We start from the raw sequence: 9,509 nt of genomic DNA on the forward strand, positions 1-9,509 counted from the left end.
TGGAGGGGACAGCCCAGGTGGGTGGGAGATGACAGCCCAGCTGTGTGCCTTTCAGAGCCCAGCCTCCTGCCCGGCAGCATTCCCCAGGCTGCTGGTGCAGAAGGCAGCCTGCGTGCAGCCTGACCCGGCCGGCATCCTGCACCAAAATGAATGACTCATTTTATTTATTTATTTATTTATTTATTTTTCTCCCGCGGGCTAAATGACTTCTTATTTCTGTAGAAGTGGGAGCACTCAGGTCTGCCAAGTCCCACAGGCTCCAGCAGGGAGCAAATTGCTGGAAGAGGAGCTTGACAGCCTGAAAGAGCTCAACACCAATTTGGCTGATGATGTCAGCTAAGCAGAAACGGGGCCAGCTGGCTCCTTTAGGGGTGATCTGCTGGAAACTCTGGCACTTTCACTGCCTGAGCCTCTTGCTTAGGACCCTCTCAACCGAAGACTGTAAAGGGAAGCCAAGTGTTATCATTTATATATGACCCTTCCTCTTTACCTCTGCTAGACAGGGGAAAAGGACCCCAAGAAGCACATGCCTGAGGAGTGAGCATCCTGGCTGGTGCTGCTGGTGGGGTGTAGGCAGGACCTGGGGCTGTGACCTCCCTAGGTCAGGATGAAGACGTGCAAGGCCATGGATGTTTCTTTCTGGCAGAGCAAAATGACTCTTACAATCCCAAACAATGAGGGAGCAGCCCTCTTCATTGGTGGAGCCCCAGCAAGAAGTCCTTATTGCCAAGACAGACCTTTTCCTGGACCATCTGTGGACACCTTGGGGTTCTCCATGGCCCTATTGCTGTCCCAAAGTGGATACTATCCCAAAATCAAGACATAGGGACTAGTGAGGCCTGCTGAAACTATATGTGCCTCCCAAAAAGCAGGAGGAAGACCCACTGTTGAACCTGCTGACAGTCCTGGGGGACACCAGCAAGTGGCTGGGACCAGACCACTGCTAATTAGGGTCAACCACACGCATCCTCGCATAAACAGCACGTGCGGGTGATCCATTTTTAGAAAGAAGACATTAATATTCATTTCTGCAGTAATTGCTTGCCTCAGGTATTCCCAGGGGCCACAAAAGGCAGCAGACCCCTGGGGTGTGACAGCACCATGCTAACCTGGATGATGGTTTGAGCCAGAACAAAGCCTGGTCTGCCCATGTCTGGGACAAGGCTCTTGTGGAGCCTCTTCACCTCTATTGTCTGATCATTTTGCAGCAATTCCCATCTCTGTAATAGCTTAATGTAGCAGAGATAGGTTTATTTTTATTTTCTGAAATTGGTGTAAGAGAGGCAAAAGCAAGGGGTCATCTTGTCAGCCCCCCCACTTCCCCTCCCACTCCTCCATCACGGACTGCTTCTCCTTCAAGCTGAACCATTCGGTTGTTTCGACCATCAGAATTCTCCGTTTACTTCTGCTGAGCCCTGGGAAAGCACCAGCCACTAAGGAACAATACTAGGGCACCTCCATCACCCCAAAACACTCATACCCTGCTTCAGCTGCCCCATCACCTCGCTGTTTTGGTGTTCAGGGGAGTTTTACAGCCCTACTCTGTGCTTCTGGCCTTTTCCCACCTGGTCACCATGCCATTCCCCCACTGCAGTAACAGAAAATGGCCAAAGGTAAATAGCGGCCACTGAGAAGAGTATTTCCAAAGAGCATGACATTAAGAAGAGTGTAAATTTGCTGCCTGGCACACAGCCGGGGAAGTCTGGCCACAATCTCTGGGCCTCCTCAGGGGAACCTTTGCACGGGAGCTATTTCTGCAGCACTCGTTGCTCATGGCTAATAAGAAAGCCAAGCTGGAGCTCGTAACTACAATAATTCTTTAATATGGGACAACAGCTAAACAAACAGACATCAGAGAAGAAAGCTTGGGCAGGAAGGAGAGGGATCAGCATGTCTTTATCTCAGTCTGGTTGCTAACACTCTCCTGCAGACACTGGTTTTGAACCAAACTCCATGGGAAGAGGGGTGATATTAAAACCTGGGCTCCAAAATGTCCAAATTCCCCCCTCTGCTCTCCAGACTTGCTCCCTCATTTCTTAATTTCTATGTTATCTATAACCGCCTGCGGACAAGAGCTCTCTCATTCCCTCCTGATAGGTCTACGTGAATTTCCCTTCTGCTGCTGTTTAACAATCCTTTTGGATTTCAAAACATTTGAGTGGGTTTGTGAATAAAGAGGCCTCTCTGGAAGGTGAATGGGAAAAGAACAGCTTATCTACAAGGGGAAAAAATCATTACTGAGCTGCAGTAACTGTTGTTCTTTGTTTTACCCAGAAGACATGAAAATAAGCCTGTATGTATGTGTTGCAAAGCTACCTTGTTAGCTGAGACCAAGACTTAAAAAGAAAGATGGGCACAGTTTGTACAGCCGATGAAATTTCCACGCACAACCAAGTGGTTTGAAACATGAGAGCTGTTTTGCAAGACCTGCCAAGGAAATCAGAAATGAAGGGATCCCAGGCTGGATTTGTAATGTTATTCCTAACTAACCAGGAAACAATAATAAGAAAACAAATGAACATTTCCTAAGCATTTTCCAGCCAAGTTCTTCCACGACCCCAGTTCAGCAGAGGGGGTTCTCTTTTAATGGCTGTCAGCTGCAATTGCTCTCATCACTGATGACATCAAGGCAGAACAAACACAGCAAGGTAAAACTAGTGGAAAATTACCAGGCTAATTTTGTTTGCTGTGCCTGATTGGAAGACAAAGGAGGAAATTTCCAAGAGGCGATTCAGTACACATGTAAAAAAATATCAGCAATCCTTCATGTACATTTATAACTAATGCTACATCTCGATTTATTCTGAAAGGAAGAATGAAGGATTTCATCATTTGCTGCTGCAGGAGAAAACTGAATGGTAATCAAATAATAGCAGTAGTACCTTGCATGTATGTAAGCTCTTTCAAATGATAATATTTCAAGTGCTTTATAAAGAACAAATAAATATTATCTTTCTCTTAGAGCTATAGATACCTAATCAGACTGAGGCTGAATGACCTGGGCCCTTGTTGTTAAATCCCTCTGTTGATTTGTCCCTAGTATTTTCCCTTTTGGAGATCTCTGATAAGAACTTGGTGGTGGTATCCGTTGATTTAAGAAAGTTTTGGATCTTTCCTAACAGCCCAAAGCTAAAAGAGCTGAGAAATGGGTGGGCTTGGGGAGGCTGCAGAGGGTGTGTGGTTGCTTTTCCCTGCTGGACATGGAGACAGCCCTGCCCAGAGGTGGTACTGGGGGCTACACTGGAGGAAAAGGCTTGTGTTTTGTGATAATGGTCCTTGGAGATGCCCTCAAACCACTCGGTCTGGGAAGCATCAGCATCCTGATGGTGGTGGAAGGAGCCACCATGCCACCAGGGATGGAAGGATGTTTCAGGGCGGGCAAGGGGGACCAGAACAGGCCAGCTCAAAATAGGCAGGCTAAAGCCTCGTGCCTGGAGTATCAAAACCACCGATTATAATCAGTTTGAGGAGGATCACATGAGCAAAGGCACATGGCAATCCACATAAACACGGTATTACCAGTTTCCAAGTCACCGACAACTCAAAGCAAGTGGTCTCAGACATGCCTGGGATGTATTCCAGCAGATGGGAGCGCTGTAAACTGCCAACTCTCACCAGAGAAGAGGATAATCAGGTCTCTAAATACCTATCTGTAATATGCTGGGAAGGACTATGAGGGTTTCAGTCCAAGGAACATTTGTTGGAGGTCCCACGTTGCCAGCATTGAAATGTCTTGGGGTTAACAGGAAACAATTTCATAAATCAAAAATATTTTCCTCGGCTGAAAAGCAGATCATCTTGTATCTCATCTTGACAGTTAAAAAAGGATTAATCTCAGAGCTGAAAATTAATTGTAGCTCAGATATGTGCAGCCAAAAACTGATTGGACAACTGTAATGTGCAAAAACCCCAACCCAGGTGTCTTTATCAGTTTTAACGTATCATCTAATAAAACATTTAAGCACCAGGAGAATAGTCGCCGATGGCTGATGATGAATCTTCATCCTGGAGGTCATACGCTACATTCAAGACTTTCGTACTAATAAAAATAAAAATGAAAATAATAATAATAATAAATAAAAACTTTGTCTAGATTTTGGGTAGTTTAGTGTCTCTTTAGCTTATGGCAACAGGCTGTCACAAGGCTATTTGTGAGTTGCAGTTGAGACCAAAAGCAATGCTAAGCTGGCAAGATCACCGGGTTATCAACCATATTTTAGGTGACAAGAGAGTTTGTGAGGAGAAAATATGCTTAAGCAAAATATTCAACAAAAGACTTAATAATGGAAGATGATTCAACAAAGTTGCCCTGTTTATAGTTGCCAGTTCCTGGTAGAACAAGCTAAGAGGATCCTGTTGAGGAAAGCTCCACAGAGTCAGCCTTCAAACATATTTTATCACTGATTTGTCTAATTTACTTTCATTAAGTGAACAAATTGTGTTCTTCTTTATATATCCAGTTTCTTTGAATCAGAGACTGTCGTTCCTGAATTTGCGGAGTGGTTCTGAATTTATTCTCAGAAGACACTCGGGTTTTAGCTCACACTTGCAAAACAGTATTTTCCCATTTCCTGCACGTAATTTGGGGAGATGAGCAAAACAACTCAAGGGGGGAAACACGGGGGTGGGGATTTGTTCTCCTGGCATTTGAGAATGACAAATTCTAGTCAAGCATGAAAATATGGACAAGGAAACCTTGTATTCTTTGTAGATCAGCTTCCCAGAACTGATTTTTTTTATTGGTCTTGGAGGCATGAGTTATTTCAGATTATAGGAATATATAAAAGAGGCTGAAAGGGACAGAGAGGAAGAAATCACAGAAACAACCCTGCCTTGGGCCACCACTATGGATGGTGGGGATCCTCTTTCAAAGCTGCCCGTTGGTGCCTCTGAGACCCAGCTGAGAAAAAAAAAAAAAAAAAGGAGAGAGAGAGAGACAAGAGGAGTTAATTAGGGCAATTCAAGGGGTTTTAATTAAGGTTGAGCTAATAGAGCTTGTGATGAGAGGAAATTAAGAAAGAAAAAATCGACAGTGGATAACAGCTTCTGATTTCCTATGGTGCTGTTGGTTTGAGGGAGGACTAACAGCTGAAGGCAAGTAGTAAAAATGCCATCCTTTTAGGTCAATTAAAGCTAAGTTGGACAAAATAGTAGGAAATGCAGATGAATCTGGGGGGGGGGGGGCAGAGGGAGAGGGGTTAGGATCCTGCCCCCATTTGCACAATTTTCAAGACTTGGAGATAGGTACAGACCTAAATTTTGTCTGTTTATAGCTATAAAACAGAGAATCTGCCAATTCTGCCCATTTAGTAAATGCCTCTAATGCAACCTTGATTTTGGAAGAGGCTTGATTTGGCTTAGCATCTGCTGGGATTTTCATCAGTTGGTGAAAATAAGTAAAAAGGACCTTTGTTTTATTTGCCTTGTCTTGGCCAAAAAGTGGATTTTTTTGTTGTTGTTGTTGTTTTGTTTTGTTGTGTTTTCATGTATAGAATTTGAAAGGAATTGACCTTAATTTCTTAGCATCCTTTGGTAAGAAATGGGTTTGCATCTGGGGCCACATCCTCATTCCCTGAGTATGATGGTGAATGGTGCATAGAACAGCAAACCTTGTATGGTCTCCAAAAGACACAAAAAAATTGATTCTTCAGTACTCTTGAGCATGTGGAGATGGACTGGCACCCCTTCAGGGGACACCATGGGTGCAGAGGTGAGCTTCACATCACAGTAGGTACCCGTGGACCACAAGAGGTTTTTTTAACCCCCAAATCTTCAGTGAGACCTTGAGCAGAGTAAGCCTGTGTCATAGACCTACACATGGCCCCAAAGCGTTTTTCCTCACTCGCACAAACCCATCACTGTAGGAAATCCTTCTGCTCCCTTAACACCCTCCTCCTGGGATTTTGCAGGTTTTTTCCCACTGCAAGACCAGCTCCTTTTCTGTCCAGCTGGCTAAGAGTTAAGAGGGAGAAATCCCTACAGCTTTACAGGGCAATAGGATCAGGAAATAAGGGCTGATGCTGGAGTGAATTGCTTATTTAAGACTTTATATTGCATATGCTCAGACTCTTTAGTTCGTGTTCTCTGCATCTTTAGCCAAAGGTCAAAAAGATTTTGCTTTTGTGGCTCTTATTTGCTGTGAGACTAAGCAAGAGGAGAGCCTTGCTCATAAAGCCCTGAACGCTGTTCAATACCAAGCACTGATAATGTTCTCCAGACCGCTTCATCCCATGGGGGGAAAAATCTGTATAAAGTCCGGAAAAGCTTCTTCCTGCCTTGAAACGTGCAGCAGCAAGACCAGGTCCAGCCTTATACACCCCAAGGTGGCTTTGACTTGGGGAACACGTAGTGACTTTGGGGGCAGGTCCTACAGCCCCAGTGGGACCCAGAACTCTCCCCGAGCTTGATTAAAGCAGCCACTTCTTGATCTGTTTGTCTTGAAAGGAGAAAAATAAAATTCCCCTGGCAGCAGGCATGCCTGGGTTTTGCTAGCAGGAGCTTGGCATCCGGAGAACTGGGCGGCAGGGATGCGCAGAGCCTGGGCTGGGCACGGGGTGGGGAAAGAAAATCTTCCCTGCCGGTTCTCACGGCACGTAATGAGGCGGAAAGGTCACCAAAAGGTTTAGCTCAACTCGTAAGTGAAACGGGGATTTGGGGATTTCCGTGCGGTATTTAGCACGGGGAAAACCTCCTCCTTGCGGCAGCTCTGCGAGCCAAAGCAGAGAGCGGGGATGGCGGCTGCAGCCAGGCCAGGTGGAGTCCATTTTCCCTTCCCTCCCTCCTGGGGACATCCAGCTGGCACACACAAAAAAATTCCTCCTAATGAAGACAGGTCTCTATAGTATTGGATACTTTGGCTATTTCAAACCCAAACCACATGCAAGCCCCACGATACCCTGGTGTTAGCATCAGTTACAAGGTGGGAGCGACACATCCCTGTCTGTTTTAGCTCCCCTTTGCAGCAGCATTATGGTGTTTGTTGTTTTTTTTTTTTTCAATTATTTACCTTTTCACATTTTTTAAGGATTGATGTGTTATTTTTATTCCTTCCAGGCTCTGAGTCTTTTTTTTTTTTTTTTTTTTCAAGCTGCATGGCAGAACAAAGCAATCCTCGCCACGGAGGAGCACAGCCGCACGGAGCAGCGCGTGCATGCTTGCGATGGGCTTTGCTGCAAAGGAGTCAGAAAATCCAAGATGAAAAGGCCCATTTGCATTTCTATTTGTGCCGTTTGATGTTGGCTACCGAGTACAACTGGAACAAGCAGCACTTTAAATAATCTAGAAAAAACTATCTAGCATCCTGAGCGCTCCTGGAGTTGGCCTTTGTTTTTTTGTGTATTTTTTTTTTTTTTTTTGCTGTTGTTTCATAGGCAGCTCTGTGCCTGGTAAAGAAAGTGTGATGGCAGCATCACTAAGAGCTCAGGTGAGCAAAGCAGTGCTCCCGGAGAACATGAGCCCAGCAGATAATCCGTCCGTCTGTCCATCCTCCTCCTGGCTCTGTGCTTCTCCTCTCCCAAGGAAACACAAACCGCACGGCTGAAATCAGAGCAGCCAAGCAGCTTGAGTGAGCCAAAAGCCCAGGGAGGAAATGTGATTTTTATGAAAAACATTGACTTAAGAAGATGATTGTGAGCACTTTGCAGAGTCCCACCTGATTCACCCCTGTCCAAGGCTTCCTCTGAGCCTGTGCTCAGCAGCACGATTCACACCCAGCTGGGAAACACGAGCACCGTGTGATGGAAGGGGTGACTTAATCACTTTTGCATACCATTTTTTTTCCTGAGTTAATTAAAAGTAGAAGTGCTCATCTCAAGCACAGTGTCTCCGTGAGCACCACGTGTTCTTCAGCAACACGTGGGCAAGCAGGGCTTAGTGCACTGGCCCTATTTAGTGCAGAGTTACCAGCGACACCCTTTTTTCCACCAAAACTGCAAGATTCTTAAATGCTTTCAGTAACTCCAGGCTGTTTTAGTGCCTTCCCCAGGTCTCCACCAAAAAGCCAAATAGAGAAAAATCTTCGTACCCATCTCACTGCCCTTAGAAGCTCAGAGCCCCTCTTGGTGCTACTGAGCATAGGAGACTTTACAGCAATGCTGGCTCCAGGGGAGCTGTCTGGAGTTGGACCTGTTGAATAGGAAACCCCCATAGTTCAGCCCTGAAAACATCCACCTTACATGCACCAGCATAAAAGCTAGCTTTTAAACTTCATTACCCTTTTCTTTGCTGGGTTTTGTGCTGCCTGCTGACATTCTCATCCCAGTACCAGTTTGATTTTTAAGTCCCTGATCAGCAGGTTTATTACATGAGGATACGCCTGGAGACTTGTGGGGTTTGTGCCTTTTCTTGTAATGCTGGGACTTCTCCCAGCATGAAGGGAAGTGGCTCAGAGGCTGCCCTTGCCTGCGAGACCAATTATTTTCTATCGCAAAATTTCAGGTGGGTACGGGATATTTGTGGTGCTGTGGTGAGAAATCAAAGTGAACAAAAACACAGCGTGAGTCATTACCTTGTAAATGAAAAAAAAATACATATAATAAAATAAAAATAAAATAAAAAATAAGTAAAAAATAAATTAAATACAGAGCTGTTTCTTGGCAGAGCTCTCCCAAAACCTCAGGCAGCCCCGGTGCTCTGGTCCTGATCACCAGCTGACCCCCAGGCAGCAGCCAGTGATGGTGGCAGAGAAAAACATCTCCAGATTGATTGGTTTCCTGCGATGTGATCAAGATGCACTCAAGGAGAGCAACTGCAGGCCTTATTTTTGGGGGATTCGGATCAATACAAACACACAGCCTGAGCTTTTTAAGCCTTTATTAGAGGAAGGGACAAGCAGTGCTCCTGGCTTGCTCTGCTTTGCTCCTCCAGCACGAGCAGTTCTGGCCTCTGCTCCTGAGCACGTAGCCACAGGAAAGCTGTAAGAAGCAAACGGGGTGAGTGGAATTGCGTTTGGTGGGTCCTCATCTCAGCCAGCTGAACACACGTTGATGTGCCAGGATGGCCATTAGGACCATAAATGTCGCAGCAGGAAGGCGAGCCAACAGCACATGGTTCCCCAAAATTTTTAGGGTCTGCCAGCTTTGTTTGCACTGAAGGAGTGATGGCCAAGGCTATGGAGAGCTTTCATCCAGAGGTGAGGACCTGCCACCTGAGGGCTTTGAAGTCTTATCCCTGGCCATGAAGAGCAGTGGGAGATCCGTGACTTGGCCCCATGGAGCACAGCAGTGGTTGGTGGCACAAAGGCATTGCCTTAGGTGGCCTGCAGCAGTTGTGACCCTGAAACTCAGCGCTCATGGTGAGCATCCCTGGAGGTGTGCAAGGCCAGGCTGGACAAGACCCTGGGCAACCTGATCTAGTGGGTGGCATCCCTGCCATGGCAGGGGGCTGGAACTGGATGGGCTTTGAGGTCCCTTCCAACTAGCCCAGTTCTGTGATTGTGTGTGGGTGGTGCCCTTGGGCCGATGTCTCCAAATGATTCTTCATGGGAAATCAAGAGGTTAAAGCTGAGCTGG

At 46.0% G+C, this 9,509-nt stretch overlaps 1 long non-coding RNA gene across 1 annotated transcript; it reads left to right on the forward strand.

Moving 5' to 3' along the window:
- The first annotated feature begins 5,496 nt into the window (after positions 1–5,496).
- On the forward strand, positions 5,497–9,145 carry LOC137857334 (uncharacterized). The gene is made up of 2 exons (XR_011097056.1): positions 5,497–5,710; positions 7,088–9,145. It is a non-coding gene; the product is annotated as an uncharacterized lncRNA (long non-coding RNA).
- The last annotated feature ends 364 nt before the right edge of the window (positions 9,146–9,509 follow it).

The sequence above is a fragment of the Anas acuta genome, chromosome 5 (assembly GCF_963932015.1).
Source record: "Anas acuta chromosome 5, bAnaAcu1.1, whole genome shotgun sequence".
Classification (NCBI taxonomy): Eukaryota; Metazoa; Chordata; class Aves; order Anseriformes; family Anatidae; genus Anas; species Anas acuta.